The following is a 17,535-nucleotide window of genomic DNA, read 5'->3' on the forward strand; positions in this document are numbered from 1 at the left end:
CACATCCAAAATTCTTTATTCAGGGTTACCATTTTGCATAGCATTTCATATCATTTCTCAGCATTTCATAACATTTCATAACATTTCATCACATTTCATTTAATTTTTGAAGTCCAGAACTCTAGTTTTATAAAATTCAATCCAGATTAAGTTTTTAAAAGTTTTCAGAAACCAATTTCAAACCTCGGGTTTCCAAAATTGGCATTTTCACCCCAAGATTCTAAATTTGGAAATATTTTCTTGAGAAAAACAATCTGGATTTCTTCCAAAATCAAAATTTTAAATTCTATACTGGATTTGCTTCGCAACGAGCTATTAAACTTCAAAATCCGAGCTCGTTTAAAAAATTGCCAAAAATAGCTCATTTCATTTGGAAATATTTTCTCGAGAAAGACAATCTGGATTTCTTTCAAAATCAAATTTTCAAATTCTACACCGATTTGCTTCGCAACGAGCTATTAAACTTCAAAATCTGAGCTTGTTTCAAAAACTGCCAAAAATAGCTCGTTTCGTTTGGAAATATTTTCTCGAGAAAAACAATCTGGATTTCTTTCAAAATCAAATTTTTAAATTCTACATTGGATTTGCTTTGCAATGAGCTATTGAACTTCAAAATCTGAGCTTGTTTCAAAAACTGCCAAAAATAGCTCGTTTCGTTTGGAAATATTTTCTCGAGAAAAACAATCTGGATTTCTTTCAAAATCAAATTTTTAAATTCTACATTGGATTTGCTTCGCAATGAGCTATTAAACTTCAAAATTCGAGCTCGTTTAAAAAACTGCCAAAATAGCTTATTTCGTCTGGAAACTTTCTGAAAAGACTATTTTACCCCTCTAATCGTCAAAATGAATTTCAAAATCAAAATTTGGACCCGCTCTGAGATGGCCCATCCATGTGCATTTTCTTGTTTTAATTTATAAGAAAAAAAAAATTAATTATCTTTTTCTTTATTTTTTTGGTTTGTTTTATTTTATTTATTTTACTTTTTTTTTTAATTATTTTATTCTTCCTAAGGTGGGACCCACAAGGTGGTCACCCAAATCTCCAGCCCCACTTTCCATTTTTTTCTTTCCCTTTTCCTTTTTCCCTCCTTTTCTTTCTTTCCTTTCTTTTTTCCTCTTCTTTCCTTCTTTCTTCCTTCCTTCCTCCCTTCTTTTCCCTCTTGCCCAGCCATTCACGTAGAGTCCCTTTCCCTTTCCTTCCCTAATTAAAACTAAAACTTAGGGAAAGATAGGATCTTCCCTAAGTTAAAAAAAACCAAAAAAAAAAGAAAACAAAAAAGAGGCTACGGTGACCTCTTCACTCACCTCTTCCTATCTCTCTCTCTCTCTCCCTTGAACTCTCTCTTTCTCACCTCTTGGCTGTAGCTTCTAGCCATTGAAACAACACCCTCTCTCCTTCATCACAACCTTCTTTGGTGGCAGCAAGAGCCCAGCCACCTGTAGCTTTTCGTCAGCCACCCACCAACTTGCAGCCACCACAAGGGGAGTACCAGCAGCCTTCTCCAGCTTCAAGCTTCAGCAAGCTCCACCACAACAACCAGCACCTTCAGCCAGCAGCTGCACCACAGCCCACCTTGCTTCATCTTCAACGCATCAAAGGGGCAGCTGCTTCTTCCTCACACAGCTCCAACAATCACAGCAAAGGCCACCCTTTGCTCCAGCCCATCCAGTTTCCCTCTCTTTGGTTGCAGCCATAACCAACTTCTTCCAAGTGGCTGACTAATCCCCAGCCATCCCCTTCCACCAGTACAGTCACCTGCAGCCTCCAACAACACCCAAGCCATCTTCCCCGCCTCTTCCCAAACGATCCAAGGTAGGGCCTTTTTTTTCCTTTTTTTTTTCTTTTTGTGAATGAACCACCATATGTGAATTCAATGCTATGAGATGAAGAGTTTAAAAATTCGAATGTTTTCAGTTTAGTAGGTTAATATTTACTTTTGTTTTGTGTGTTCTTTATTCCAAAAAGATGAAAAAAAAGAAAAAGTATACATACTACATGTGTGGGCTAACTAAACGGTAAGATCCATCCGTTCAATGGATTTGATCTTCCATTTCGCAAGCCAACAACAAAGAATATATTGTATCCCCATTGATGTGCATTTTAATTTTATATTTCGTGATATTTTATTTTAAAAATACATGTAGATTAATTCATTTTCTTTTATTTTCATTCATCTTATATAGGATTCATTGTTACATAGTTTAAAATCTACAGAATCTTAGTTTTAGACAAAGTCCAACTGTTTTTTTTATGTTTATTTGTTCATTGTTAAATCCCAAAAAAATTTATGTCAGTTGAGGTTATGTGTCAGTGATATTATGTCAAAAACCCAGTTTCATTCTGGTTTTGGAACCCACCTAAACCGATCAAACCCTACATCGGGTTTTCTGCCTTTTTGAATTTCCAATTTTCGCTTTAGCAGAAAAGAACCTCCGGCACCACCCTCATGGGAAATCCAAATCGACCTCAAAAAATTATAGCGGATTCATAATTGAATCTACTAATGATCTGGAAATTTTAAAGTTTTTCCAAGTAATTTTGACCTCTGTCAAAAATCGGATTTCCCAGCTCCCTGGCAAAATCTCGATTTTCCTTCGTCAGGGTATAGACAGACCCTAATGCATCAAGTCCGCCAAATATGTAGCTCGTCTGCAAAACATTTCAACATGAAAGTTGTTCCTAACATGATTTCCTGTCATTTCCCAAAATTTTGGAATTTTTGGATCTGTTTCATTATTTTTCCCAGATTTTCTCTTTCTGTCTAACAGATTCCAATGTCCAGAAATTCCAGAGATTTAGGTCTCTGATAATAGTGTGGTCTTTTCCAAACCGTAACCCGAATCTCAATAGTGTCAAAATATAAAATCTTCCTATGTTTGTCAGGGACATTTTCCCACAATTTCAGCCATTTTCCCATCTGTTTGACATTTTTACCACATTTTCTACCGAAACCTGTCTGTTTCCTTCATTTCCTAGAGTCGTCGGATTCCGATCCGACTTGCCGGAGTGGCACAGCTCCGATCATAGGTCAAAAACAGAAAGTGTAAAAGGCAAAAATCCTTTCCTTACTGTCATCTGTCATCCCATAAAATTTGGGAAATTTTTATGGAAGTTTGATATCCTAAATCCCCTTTAGAATCAATATTTTAGGCAAAAATCATGAAATTTAGGGTTTTTATTTGAATTTCCATATTTAAAAATACAAAAAAAATAAATTTTCGAGCTTCATTCTGTTTTTAGGGTTATTGTAGGTGTCCATGCCAAATTTGGTTTAATTCCAAGTTCATTTGCTCCATGTGTTAGTTTATCTTTAAATTCAGAAGCGAAAATCAAGCGAAAATCAGGTTAAATTCGATATTTTATGATATTTTCGCCATTTTAGGGTTTTTATCATGTACATAAGCATGTAGAATCATATTAGGGTTAATTTTAATCTCCTTTGCATTTCATATTTTTCAATTTTGCAAAAATTATTTCAGAAAACCCTGGTTTCAAGGCCATAGTCTTGTTATTGGGGGTATTTTGGTCATTTTGACCTAAATTTCGAAATTTCAATTTCTAATTCTCCCAAAATTTCATGCATATCATCATATTTCATCATATTATGTTTGATTTATTTCATTTGATTTTCAAATTTCCAAAATTTACAAAAATTCTTTCAGAAAACCCTGATTTCAAGGTCATCAGGGGTATTTTGGTCATTTTGACCCCAATTTCGAATTTTCAAGTTTATTTTCAAAATTTATTCATTATTTCTCATGTTTATATCAAAGGGGGTATGATTTTGGGTTTATATCTGAATAATGTCCGACAATTTCCCATATTTTCGGATAAATTCAGAAAAACCTACATTTTTGTGCTAACCTTGTTTTCTAGTTTTGCAGGAACATTCAAGAAGAAGACTTAGATTTTATTTTTTTTATTTCAATTCAATGTAATCTCAAATGTAATAATTTGGAATAAGAGTTACATTTCTGCTTAGAATAGGACTGCTTAGAATAGGACTACATTTATGCAAATTTTAATATGTGATGTATGATTCATGCATATTTGTTTCAAATTCACTATGGTTTACACGAATGGCACGTGCACAAGCTTTTATGGAGTTTATAAACTCGGTGGGATTCGTATTTATGGCCATAGTCAGAATACGAAGAAAACCAAGATTTATGATCTTCGTATTAGCCACATTCAGCCTACACACTTAGGCTAACTTCAAAATGTACTGCATTTTTCAAAGTTTTAAAAGGATTTCCCAATTTCTCAATTGAAATTCCCTTTTCAAATTCATATTCATTCATTCATATCATTCAAATCGCATTATTCTCAAATTCGTTTTCCAATTTCAATTTCAGAAAATTCAGCTTTCTCAAGAATTTCCAAGTCTTTCTCAGGATCTAATTTTCTCAAAATGCTAAGTTTTGAAAAGAGATTTCAAAGCATTTCCCAAGTTCAAACCAAGATTTTCCAATGTTTTAAAATTCTCAGATTTCAAAGTCTCAAGTTTTCAAAAAGATCGATTTTCTCAGATTTCTCCCTTTCTTGAGAATCCATTTGTCATTTCAAAAGTCATTTTCCAATGAATTTCTTAGATTTCTTAAGAATTCTCAAATCCATTTTCTCAGAAAAGCAATTCCAAATTTCAAAATCGATTTTCCAAAGTTCAAATTTTCCTAAGAATTCATTTTCAATCCAATTTCTGATTTTCAATGAACTTCAATGATTTTCCCAGGAATCCCAATTTCAAGTACTTTTTCAATCAATTTTCAAGCATATTTCAATCTTCCAAAGCAAACATCATATTTTCTCAAACTTGCATTATTTTCAAAATTTCATAGCACAAGCCTGATTCTTTGTGCATTCTAGGAAAAATAGAGCATAATTTAGATACTTGAATCAAGTTCGAGCACATAATTGGTCCTTGGTTCAATTACCCCTGGTAAAGGTGTCAGGAACGATTGAACCTCGTACCGACAGGCGGATCCCATTCCATGGAATTTTCCCGCAAATTTTCAAAACGGAGGCGAGTAAATTTTCAAAACAATTTTCAAAACTTTGGTCGAGTTTGACTCGCAAATTCGTTTCTCTCTCGCAAGGGAGGGGAAAAATTTTTGCGATGATAACAAGGGGGCAATGGGTGAATCTGAGAAAGAAAGTATGAGCATGATATGCAAGGTTATGACAAATGACTACTACTATAAAAAGGGGAGGTTAACAGTGTTATGACAACATTATCAGGTTTTGGGAGGATGAATGAGGCTGTAGATAATTAAGAAAAAAAAATGTAATTGCTGTAAAGGTTACAGCTAGTGGATATTGTGAAGGGTGAGGAGTATGGCCATTATATAGTTTAAGAGGAAGTAACATGGATAAATGGATGCTGGGCGAGCCACTGTGTGTGCAGGATCACATAAAAAAAAAATACAGATATACAGAAGAGAATTAATGGGAAAGGCATTATGAAAATAAAAAGAATGTTAAGATGACCGTTTTAAATCTAAGTACAAAAAGGATTATACCATATTCAATAAAACCTGATTCCTAAAGACAGTAATAATAATAATAAATAATAAATAAAAAAACTCAAGTAGAGGTAAGGAAACTAAAAAAAATGTACATGGGATGCAATAGAGGAGTTATAAACATACTTAAATGAAGAACTAAGTGGCACAAGCAAGTGTATTGGTGAAAGGATGGTAGTTGGAGGAGTGACCCAAAATTTAGATCTCAGTTGTCTTTCCTATTGTCCCCAGGAAGGATTCTTACCAGGGCTGCCACATTCAGGTCTTGCTTCTCAGCAGATGCTGTGGAGAAAAGAGAATTTACTAATTATCGCAGGGAGCTGAGCTTATCAACGACTGAATTGGAGATGATCCTCTCTGTAGGCGCAGATCATGTAGTTTGTTGGCTAATCTTTCCGAGGAGTAAACAGATCGCTATTTTGCTTGGTGGACTGATTCCTGTTGTATCTATGAAAACATTGCATCAAGTGGAGTTAAATGCGCCTCTGAGTGTTCATGCTACTAACAAAAGATGGTTACCCTGCTGACATCCCAACTTCATTCACGATAATGATCGACTTCTTCTGAATCAGGCCATACAGATGACCTCTGCTATGAATTGATCATACAGGGATTTGGTATCCTTGATTCACTCTCAAATTATATGAGTAATACTGACAGGTTGCCTTCTTGATTGAGACTTCAGCAGGACATCTTTCTACAGGTGATGGGAGATATGCTATAACAGATAATTAGAATGAATATATGCAATAACAATGGGATTTCATCCTCTTTACAGACGTTAGAAACACTATATCTTACAATAAAAATCCAGTCTGATATATCATTGATTTCCTCTGGTAAAACTGGTATACATCAAACATGACATCTATCCTTATCAAAAATATCTTAATATTGGAAGGTATGCAGTAGAAGAAAAGATGGGGATAGAATCAAATGTTGGGGATGATTTGGAGCTTATCCCATAATGAAGTCAGATTGTAGTAATCTTTAAGAAGAGCAATTGTACAAAACATTAAAACGTGAGCATAGATTTTATGTCACGATGAAACATGAACCCCTGCTGCAACGATTCATATGCCTTAGATCGAAATCAGCCAAAAGCGAAAAAAAAAAAAGAAACAGGGGTTAGTGTAATCATAAAAATCTTGAACACAGAACGTGATTATGAATCAGGACAGATCGTCTTTCAAAAAAAAAAAAAAAAGGCATAAAAATTGACGACACCAGAATGAACGTTGCGTCAATGGGTGGAAAATATCTTTCCAGACTCCCCTTCGTCAGCTTACCGTGAACTAATCTTCACGAGGGTTCAGCCTAAATTAAGGGATCAATACCCATCAGTTAAGTTTTTTTTTTTGTATTTAGAGAACAATGCGATGGAGGAAAGTAAAAAAAAAAAAAAAAAGAAATATTAGGACTGAATCAAGAAGATGGTTGAAGATAACAGTGATAACTAATGTGAAATCAGATAATCTGTCATTAAAGGAGGAGTACATCTTACGATCGAAAAACCCATATCCAGAGGAGAAGACAAAAAATCATGAATCAATAAAAAAAAAAGGTAATAATGATAAAATAATAAAATAAAAAAATAAAAAAAGGGAAATGAAACTCAAGCAGATTGCATAGAGGTATTGAATGTAAACAGGAGGAAAACAAACAAATTATGAAACAGAAAGAAGAGGGAGAAATTTTTTTGTTGGAACGCCTCTGTTCCACTTGTTATTGCTTATCTGCAATCCGATTTGCTATAGGCAAATCAGAATTGAAGGGTATGCGTTAATGGGTGAAGCAAAGTAAAATAAAGGAAAACGAAAGAGAAAGAAGCAAAAATATATATATATATATATATATATATATATATATAATAGAGGGAACGGGGAATACAATCCGAAAGGAAGAGATTCAGGTAACGAAAAGAAGAAAGAAAGGAAATGCAAAACAAAAACAAACAATGAAAGAAAAAAAAAAAAGGAAAGAAATTGAAATTCAGAAAAGATGAGAGATACGCACTTACTGGTAATCCTGCTGGTATTCGATCGGTCCTTTGCTGGTTGAGGAGGAAGCACCAAAAGGGTATCGTCGCATGAAAGTTGATGAAAAATGGCTTGAGAGGAGTGGAATGGAAGGGATCCTTCAGAAAAGACCTGTAGCCGCAGCTTCAGGGTGTCTGGTTTCCTTTGTCTTGCAGGGAGTAGATGGACGGCGACCGTGGATTTGCATAGAAGCTCCGATGATGATGGGTTTAATGGATGCTCCAGCAGAAAGACCGATGCTCGATGATGATGGATTGTAAATCAATGTTCGCCACTCGAAGATTTGCTGGAGTTTCAGACTAATGGACTTTTTCACCAAGGAAATGAGAGGAAAGACAAAGGGGAAATGAAGAGGATTAATGGAGCTTTGGGATTTATTGCGTGAGACTGAATTGTTGTATCGAATGTTCAGAAAGAAAATGGATGCGTGAATGTAGATGGAATATACCGGAAAAAGATGGATCCGAAGAAAGAAAAGAGGAGCCTGATGGTGGAATGAAATTGGATGTTCGATTCAAGGAAGATGGAGTGGTGAAAGACGAATCGTGAATGAGAAGAAGGGTGCGAGGGTGAGAAGCGGTCGTGAAGGAAAAGAAGGTGGAGAGGTAGGAGACGGATCCCCCAACGGGGTGTCCTGCGAGCTCTTTTTAGAGAGGAGAAGAAGGTTCGGGAAGGTGGTAGAGGCCGTTGGGGATCGATGGTGGAGGAAGGCTTCGGAAGATGGAGGGCGATGGAGGGTGCGCACATGGAGGAGGTGAAGAGGGGAATGGAGAGAGGGCGGCTGAGGGTTTCGGCCTTCTTCTCCTTACAAAAAACCCTAAACAACGATTTTGTAGATGACCCCCCTCTGATTTTCGGGTATTTACAAAGAGGGGGCTCCCGAGGCTTTTAGCAAAAAAAGATGATTTTTTTTTTTAAACCCATTCGTTTTTCTTGAAATTTTTCCATTTTTTTGGTTTTTGTTTTATTCTATTATTTATTTATTTTTTGTAAAAAATCCTAAGATTTACGAGAAATAAAGATTTTAAAAACTGATATTTACAAAAGAGAGTCTTTTGAGAATTCGGGTTCTTATTTTTGAATTTTTTCTCAAAGAAGGGGATCGAATCCAATTTGGATCAAAATTGGGTCAGAGCTAAGACTTTGGGTCTGAATTCTAACGAATCCAAGGGATGAATGAAATTTTTGGTTAAAAATTTACCCGATTATTCAGAGGGCGGAGGTCAGGGGCAAAAAGGTCATTTTTGGATTTTTTGGAAAATTTGGGGTGTTCACAGATGCCCCTCTTTGTTGCTAAGCCGGTTGTAAGCCGAGCTTAGCGGCAAAGAATACACGCCAAATTTTCTTAAAAAAATGCCCCAGTCAGAAGGTCTGAACTGGGTGTGGAAGAATTGGCTTTAGAAGGTTTTATTTTTTTAGGTTTTGTACCTTATTCTGAAAGGGTTTTGGGAAGAGAACGAAATCCTCGAGAATGAAAATAATTTGGATAGAAGAAAACGAGGAAACCGTGATGGGATTTTTGGGATAAAGATCCCGAAGAAAAGTAAAAGGAGAGATTTTTTTTTTTAAAGAAGTTTCAAGGTTGAGACAAAGATAAGGATTTTTTTGAAAAGACACAGGCTTTGCCCTTAACCTGGATGGGACATTTTTTTTTTGAAAAATACCTCATGGGACGAGGTTCAGGTATAATCTTTATTTGAATGGATATACAAAGCATGGATTCCTTGATGGGGAATACCATGATGGGACTGGGAGAAATATCTCACTTAGAATGAGACAACTCTCTTTGAAAAAATATAAAGAATGCTGGGTTGTATCAAAATAGATATTGAGCATTTATTTCATTTTTTTTGATAACCAGAAAATTTTGCCAACAAGATGAAATTGCGATTGATTCAAAATGCTTGAAAGTGTGCATGTATGTGCGAGAGATATTCCCTCTTTTCACCTAGAGTATTTCTTCCAAAATAAGGTTAACTCCTTGGAATCTAGAGTTAGATTCAAATTTCAAAGCTGTTGAGTTTCTTCAAGGAAGTTATCTATTTCATTGATATGAATAGAGAAGAAATACTCTTAATTTCATAAAAGCAGGTAGTGAAAAGACATTGATTAGAGGATTTCGCATAAGAAAAGGTGATTCCTGGCAACTTTGGCAGTCTGATATTCTGAGGCTTTTCCCATAACGATCTTTTGGCACTCTCTTAAGGACATTGAGCTTTCTTGGGTTTCAGGGAAAGTTTATTACATCATCCTTCGTTTGGATGTTTCCTGACTTTTCTCTCTTTTTCGGGGAAGGGTACGTCACAAACTCCGTCATCTTGGAGATGCTTCGATCCTTCTTTTTCTCAGGAATTATATTGGTGATATTGGCTCATTGGTAAAAAACTCTAGATGGTAGCAACAATCAAATATCTTTTAGGGTTTGTCGGTAGGTTCATCACACTCGCCTTCATCTCGACGGTGATCTGAACTTTCCCTGGAAGGATCCGTCACAAACTCCGTCATCTTGGAGATGTTTCAAAATCTTCTTTGGCCCTGGGGGTCTACTCGCTTAATTCGCCTTCATCTTGACGACAATTGAGAGATCCCTTTTGCGGATATTTGATTGAAGCTTAGATGAATGAATAAGGAGATATGGATTGAGTGGATTCTTTTTAACGCTCAGGATATTTCCATTGCCTGATTGCCAGAAAGTCGTCTTAAAACATGCGTCATAGCTATGATCAATGTCAATTTGCTTCTAGCTTTTCAACATCATTGAATATTTCTTTTGCTAATCATATCAAGGATCTTTCTTGCATCCTCTTGGTTGACCAACAGAGAGAAGATTTGAATTTTCACTCCTTTTCGCAAAAAGCTTAACCCTTTTGAAAAGAATACTAGAGGTAATCTGAGGTGATTCTTTTTGTGCAGTAAAATATTGGAATCAAGACATATTTTAGCAGATTGGCAAAGTTTTCAAGAATCCTTTGTGAAATAATCACTCAATATAGATTTTGATAGGACCTCGGGCTGAAGATCTTTTATTTTGGCAGTCTTGATAAGTAAAACTGGGTTTTACGAGACCAACTTAAAAGATGAGGTTAAGTAAAGAATTTTGGTAGAGAATCTTGGTAAAAGAATTAGTAAAGAAATTTTTGGTAAAAAGACTTTGGTAAAGGACTAGTGCTAAACTGGAACTTTGAAGGACCAATACACATTGGAATTTTTGAAGGACTGATTGAGATTTTTGAAGGACCAGCGTAAAACTGGAATTTTGAAGGACCAATTTGTGAAAATTGGAATTTTGAAGGACCAATGTAAACATTGGAATTTTGGAAGGACCAATTCGTGAGAATTGGAATTTTGGAAGGACCAATGAAAACATTGGAATTTGATGAAGGACCAATTGGAATTCAAAGGACCAGCGTGAAACAGGAATTTTGAAGGACCAATTTGTGAAAATTGGTAATTTGGAAGGACCAATGTAAACATTGGAATTTTGGAAGGACCAATTCATGGAATTGGAATTTGGAAGGACCAATGAAAACATTGGAATTTGATTGAAGGACCAATTGGAATTCAAAGGACCAGCGTGAAACAGGAATTTTGAAGGACCAATTTGTGAAAATTGGTAATTTGGAAGGACCAATGTAAACATTGGAATTTTGGAAGGACCAATTCATGGAATTGGAATTTGGAAGGACCAATGAAAACATTGGAATTTGATTGAAGGACCAATTGGGATTCGAAGGACCAGCGTGAAACTGGAATTTTGAAGGACCAATTTGTGAAAATTGGAATTTTGAAGGACCAATGTAAACATTGGAATTTTGGAAGGACCAATTCGTGAGAATTGGAATTTTGGAAGGACCAATTCGTGAGAATTGGAATTTTGGAAGGACCAATGAAAACATTGGAATTTGATGAAGGACCAATTGGAATTCAAAGGACCAGCGTGAAACTGGAATTTTGAAGGACCAATTTGTGAAAATTGGTATTTTGGAAGGACCAATGTAAACATTGGAATTTTGGAAGGATTTTGATGAAGGACCAGTGTTAGACTGGATTTGGAAGGACCATTATAGAAGGTTGTGCTGCATCTATGAATGGTTTCAGGATTATCCCTTATCCTGAACGGGAATGAAGGGATTTTAAAAAAGAATAAAACTCAATTTTGGATATTCAAGGAGATGGAATATATAAAAGGGAAAACCCGAGTCGGAACCCAGATTTTCAAGATAAAAGATAAAAGAGAAAATTGAATTTTGAAAACTTAAATTTCTAAAGAAATAAATGTTTTCCAATGCGAGGATTGGATTCAGAAGGAAGTCTGAGTCGGAACTCGGAACTTCAAGTGAAAAATAATAGAAGAAAAACCCGAGTTGAAACTCGGTTTTCTAAAGAAATGATTGATTTCCAATGTGAGGATTGGATTCAAAAGGAAGTCCGAGTCGGAACTCGAAACTTCGAATGAAAAATAATAGAAGAAAAACCCGAGTTGAAACTCGGTTCTCTAAAGAAATGATTGATTTCCAATGCGAGGATTGGATTCAAAAGGAAGTCCGAGTCGGAACTCGAAACTTCAAAAGGAAAGATGAAAGGGAAGACTCGAGTCGGAACCCGAATCTTTAAAAGAAAAGGATAAAAGATAAAAGGAAACGATTGGTCCAATCAGAACCAAAGGGAAGCCCGAGTCGGAACTCGAAACTTCAAAAGAAAAGATAAAGGGAAAAGCTTGAGTCGGAACCCGAATCCTTTAAAAAGATAAAAGATAAAAGAAAACAATTGGTTTAGTCAGAACCAAAGGGAAGCCCGAGTCGGAACTCGAAACTTCAAAAGAAAAGGTAAAAGGAAGACTCGAGTCGGAACCCGAATCTTTAAAAGGAAAAGGTAAAAGATAAAAGAAAACAATTGGTTCAATCAGAACCAAAGGGAAGCCCGAGTCGGAACTCGAAACTTCAAAATAAAAGGTAAAAGGAAGACTCGAGTCGGAACCCGAATCTTTAAAAGGAAAAGGTAAAAGATAAAAGAAAACAATTGGTTCAATCAGAACCAAAGGGAAGCCCGAGTCGGAACTCGAAACTTCAAAAGAAAAGGTAAAAGGAAGACTCGAGTCGGAACCCAAATCTTTAAAAGGAAAAGGTAAAAGATAAAAGAAAACAATTGGTTCAATCAGAACCAAAGGGAAGCCCGAGTCGGAACTCGAAACTTCAAAAGAAAAGATAAAAGGAGGACCCGAGTCGGAACCCGAATCTTAAAAAAGGAAAAGATAAAAGATAAAATAAAACAATTGGTTCAATCAGAACCAAAGGGAAGCCCGAGTCGGAACTCGAAACTTCAAAAGAAAAGATAAAAGGAAGACCCGAGTCGGAACCCGAATCTTAAAAAAGGAAAAGATAAAAGATAAAGAAAACAATTGGTTCAATCAGAACCAAAGGGAAGCCCGAGTCGGAATTCGAAACTTCAAAAGAAAAGATAAAAGGAAGACCCGAGTCGTAACCCGAATCTTTGAAAGAAAATTTGAAAATCGATGAAAATGGAAGATGATTCAGGTTTATCCCTTAACCTGAAAGGGAAATTGAATAAAAATGGGGAAGAATTTAAAGGAATTTATTTTGAACAAGAATTCTCACAGGTAGCATTGGTGCTCCTATGAGAGGTCTCAGGATTATCCCTTATCCTGAATGGGAAAAGAGGAAGGAAAAAAGGAATACCTCATGGGAAAGAGGCATCAGGTTTATCCCTTAACCTGAAAGGGTAATTTTTTGAAAATAAGGATTTGACAAGAAAAATTAACAAAATCAATGAAGGATCAATAAAATTTGACAAAATTGATAAAGATGAATAAAAATTGGTAAGACTGATAAAATTGACAAACAAATAATAAAAGAGTTGATTGAGAAGAAAAGAATTTTGTTTGATCCTGCCTGCATGTGGGATCTTTTAAGAAGTAGGAGAGGAACACAAGGAAATCATTTTTGAAAAGAGGATTAGCTGCGAGAGCTTGAGTTTTGAAGGGGGATCATTCATGAGAGATCATCATGAGGGTTAATTTTTGAAGCAAACGATTTAAAAACCAATTTTTAGAAAATATGACCAACGCGAGGGTTGATCTTTGAATGTAATGATTCGAAACCTATTTTTAGAGAGATGATCAACACGAGGGTCGATATTTGAATGAAATGATTCGAAATCAATTTTTTTAGAAAATATGATCAACACAAGAGTTGATGCTTGAATGTAATGAAATCAATTTTTTGAAAACGAGATCAACACAGGGGTTGATCTTTGGAATGCAATGATTCGAAATTGATTTGTAGAAAGATATGATCAACACGAGGGTTGATCTTTTAAATGCAATGTTTCGAAACCAATCTTGGAAGATAAGACCAACACAAGAGTTGATCTCTGAACATAAATGATTTGAAACCCATTTTAGAAGATAAGACCAACACAAGGGTTGATCTTTAGATATAAATGTTTTGGAATCAATCTTGGAAGGTAAGACCAACACAAGGGTTGACCTTTTAATGCGATTGTTCGAAAACTTATTTTTGAAAACATGATCAACTCGAGGGTTGATTTTTTAATGCAATGGTTTGAAAACTTATTTTTGAAAACATGATCAACTCGGGGGTTGATGTTGACAAAGGTTGGACCAAAGAGTATTTGAACTCTTCGGTCATCATAATGAAGACTTTCAAAATTTCATGATTTTTGGAAAAACCCTCATAGGTAATATCATTTCTCTCATGAATGATGTCAGGATTTTGCCCTGCATTATGAAAAGAATAGGAATTCAATGACAAGAGAATATTTTGAAGTGTAAACGTAATTTTTAACAAAAGATGCCCCAATATGGTGAAAGAAGTAAGAATTGAACACAAGGTATGAAGGAAATTGATATTTCATTTATAAGTAACTACTGAAAACAAAAAATTGACTATTTACAAGCATGTCACCAAAAAGATCACAAAAGACTAGGGCTGACTTGCCCCTACAAAGACGACGGGAAAAAGAAAAAGGAAGAAAGCAAGAAAAACTCTGATATCATCAGTTCTTTGTGTGATCTGGGAAAGGCTTGGTTAGGACAGCGGGCTGCTCTTCTTCTTCGTCCTCTATCAAAAGGTTTTTATCGATGCAGTCCTGGATGATGTTCTTTAGGACGAAGCAATGCTCGGTGTCGTGCCCCACTGCCCGGTGGAACTTGCAGAACTTGTCCTTCCATTTTCCCAGGGAGACCAGAGGATCAGCAACTCTCGGGAGTTTAATCATATCTTTGCTCAACATATACTCCAGAATTTGCTCAAGGGACTGTTCAAGAGCAGAGAATTCGCGGTCATAAGCCCAACCTTCACGTTTTATCTTTTCCTTCTGCTTGGCGAGAACTGGCTTGTCATTCTGCTTGAAGGGTTCCTTTTGCTGACCCATCTGCTTGGTCTTGTTATCTTTGCTGCCACTGCCCCCAGAATTAGCCGAGAATGTATAATTCACCTTCTTTTTGAGGTCTTGGCCGCCCTTGACGAGAGTGATGCCCTCATAATTTCCATTGTCCATTCCCATTTCGAGCCACTCAGCTCGTTCGATAAGCTCTATGAATGATTTTGATGGGTAAGTGGAGATGAGGCTTCTAAGAGGCTGAGAAAAATTATTCAGGATAACTTGGAGTGCGTGCTCCTCTGAAATGGGGGTTCTCATCTTGTTGCAGGTATCTCTCCACTTCCGAATGAAGTCTACGGCTTTTTCCTTTTCCCCTTTTTCAGGTTATACAGGTGATTGAGGGTCGGAAGTGCCTCAGTGTTGAACATGAATCTTTCCACGAACAGATTAACAACTTTATCAAAATTTTGTAGCTCGACGGGGTTGATGTGCTCTGCGTACCATTTTGCGGCTACGCCTTCTAAGCTGCGAGGAAAGCACAAGAAGAGGGCTCGATTGTCTTCACTGAATTTGGCACATTCGGCAAAGAACATCGCGAGATGGGCCTTTGGATTGCCGGATCCATCGAACTTAATAAATTTTCGGGGGAGATCTTCCAAGCTGCTGTCCCCATCTAAACCAAGGTAGAAGTCCTGTCTGGTATATACCCTCTTTCCCTTATCTCGGATCTGTAGGTCTTTGACCATCTTCGTCAATATTTGAACTGAGTCTTCCGCCGGGACTCCGTCTTTGGGCTTGTTGACTGATTCAGGTTCCTCTGCCACTTTCTTGACTTGTCGCAGATGTTTCGGGACGAACACAAACTGTTCATCCTCGAAATCCTCATCTTCTGACTCTGTACCTTCAGAGGTGCTGTCTTGCTGAACCTTCTTCTTGCTGATCCTGACATGCCTTTTCACTGGCTTCTTTTTTACCTTGTTTTTAGAGGATGTTTTCTTCGAACCTGCCCCAGCTTGTTCGGACATCATTTTTGCCATCATCTTTTGAAAGATTTTATACATCGCCGGGTCGACATCATCCTTATCTGAATCATGTTTTCGGGACAATCTGGAAGAGTTCATCTCTTCCACTTCGCTGTTATCGCGCTGCTGAGCTGCCCTTCTTTCTGCTCTCGTTTGAACCATGATTGGAACTGTTGGTGTTTTCTCTAATGAATAAATGAAGGGTTCAGATCAGAAGAAATTTTGAAGAGATAATGAAAGAGAATTTTAAAGATATTTCTCGATAAAATGGATTTTATATGAAGAAGATGGAATATACGAGGAAGAGTATTTTTGAAGATGACAAGACCTTGAATATTTTTGAAAATTGCAGGCAGGATCAAAAGAATTTAAATAAATCAGAAGAAGAAGAATACGCCTGGACTTCTAAGAGATAAGGGAAAGAATTTAAAAGAATGTCCAGGTTTTAAGAAATTTATGAAAGAATAAAGAAATAAGAAATATACCATCCTGGATTTTGAGAAAATAAAAGAATTTTTATGAAATAACTATCCAGGGTTTTGAAAGATAAGAATTTTCAAGATAATATCTACAAAAGAATCAATTTATACAAGCAATGATGCACATAATAGCCCTCCCTAGAAGCTGACTCTAAATGCAAATTTTGAAAAAGGCTCGTAGGACCTTAATCCTAACTCTAAGAATTTAGATCATCTGATTCCAATCAAGATACGCCGATATACCCAAGCCGAAGCTCGAAGTACGTGGCATAGAAATATTCCTCCGGTTCTAAGGTAATGGCTTTCCAACATCCTTGAGCACCTACCGATATACCTCGGACTATGGCCCTTAGGTACGTGGTAGGGGGGTGCGAACCCAAATAAGTGGTCCAGTTGTGAGGCTCTCTCCCGAACTATGGTTCAGTGAGACAGCCCAGCAACGTGAAGACCGGGACAATATAGGTAAGGAGGTTTTCAAAATATGCTCAACATGTAAGAAATCAGATGGCTCTAATGCAAGTCCTAAAGAGATAGATTAAAATGAAAATAAGCATACACTGTTTGCATTCAATCCCTAGAATTGAGGAGAGTTCTGTTTCAGACCTAAGTCTAATGTGAGCATGGAATAATCTGCTCAATATGGTCCTACCAAACCATACTTAAATCCTATATGCAACGATGTCAGCTTAGGACAGAGTCTAGGCTCCTAAGGTTTGCATGAAAATGAAGCTGACATTTATAGAATAAAAACTTAGATAATATCAAAGCAAAGAAAAAGGCATTAAATTCGACCGAACGAAGACGGGTCCCATCACGGTCGCCAAAACTGTGATCATCGCAAAATATTTCCTCTCTCGTGTATTTCTCTCTCTTCCTTCTCTTTCCCTTTTCTAACCTCTATTCTCCTCCTTTTTGAAGGGAGAAAAATAAAAGAAAGAAAAGATAGAGAGAAGAGAAGAGAAAAGAAAAAGAGAAGAGAAGAGGAACTATTTTGCGCGGTCTCACTTGACCTTGATTTGAAAAATATTTAGAAAATCACTCACCTCCGTTTTGAAAATATTGCGGGAAAAAGGGAGAGACGGGATTCGCTCGTCGGTACGAGGTTCGA

This window comes from Nuphar pumila, chromosome 16, assembly GCF_984573655.1.
Source record: "Nuphar pumila chromosome 16, dmNupPumi1.hap1.1, whole genome shotgun sequence".
Taxonomy (NCBI): domain Eukaryota; kingdom Viridiplantae; phylum Streptophyta; class Magnoliopsida; order Nymphaeales; family Nymphaeaceae; genus Nuphar; species Nuphar pumila.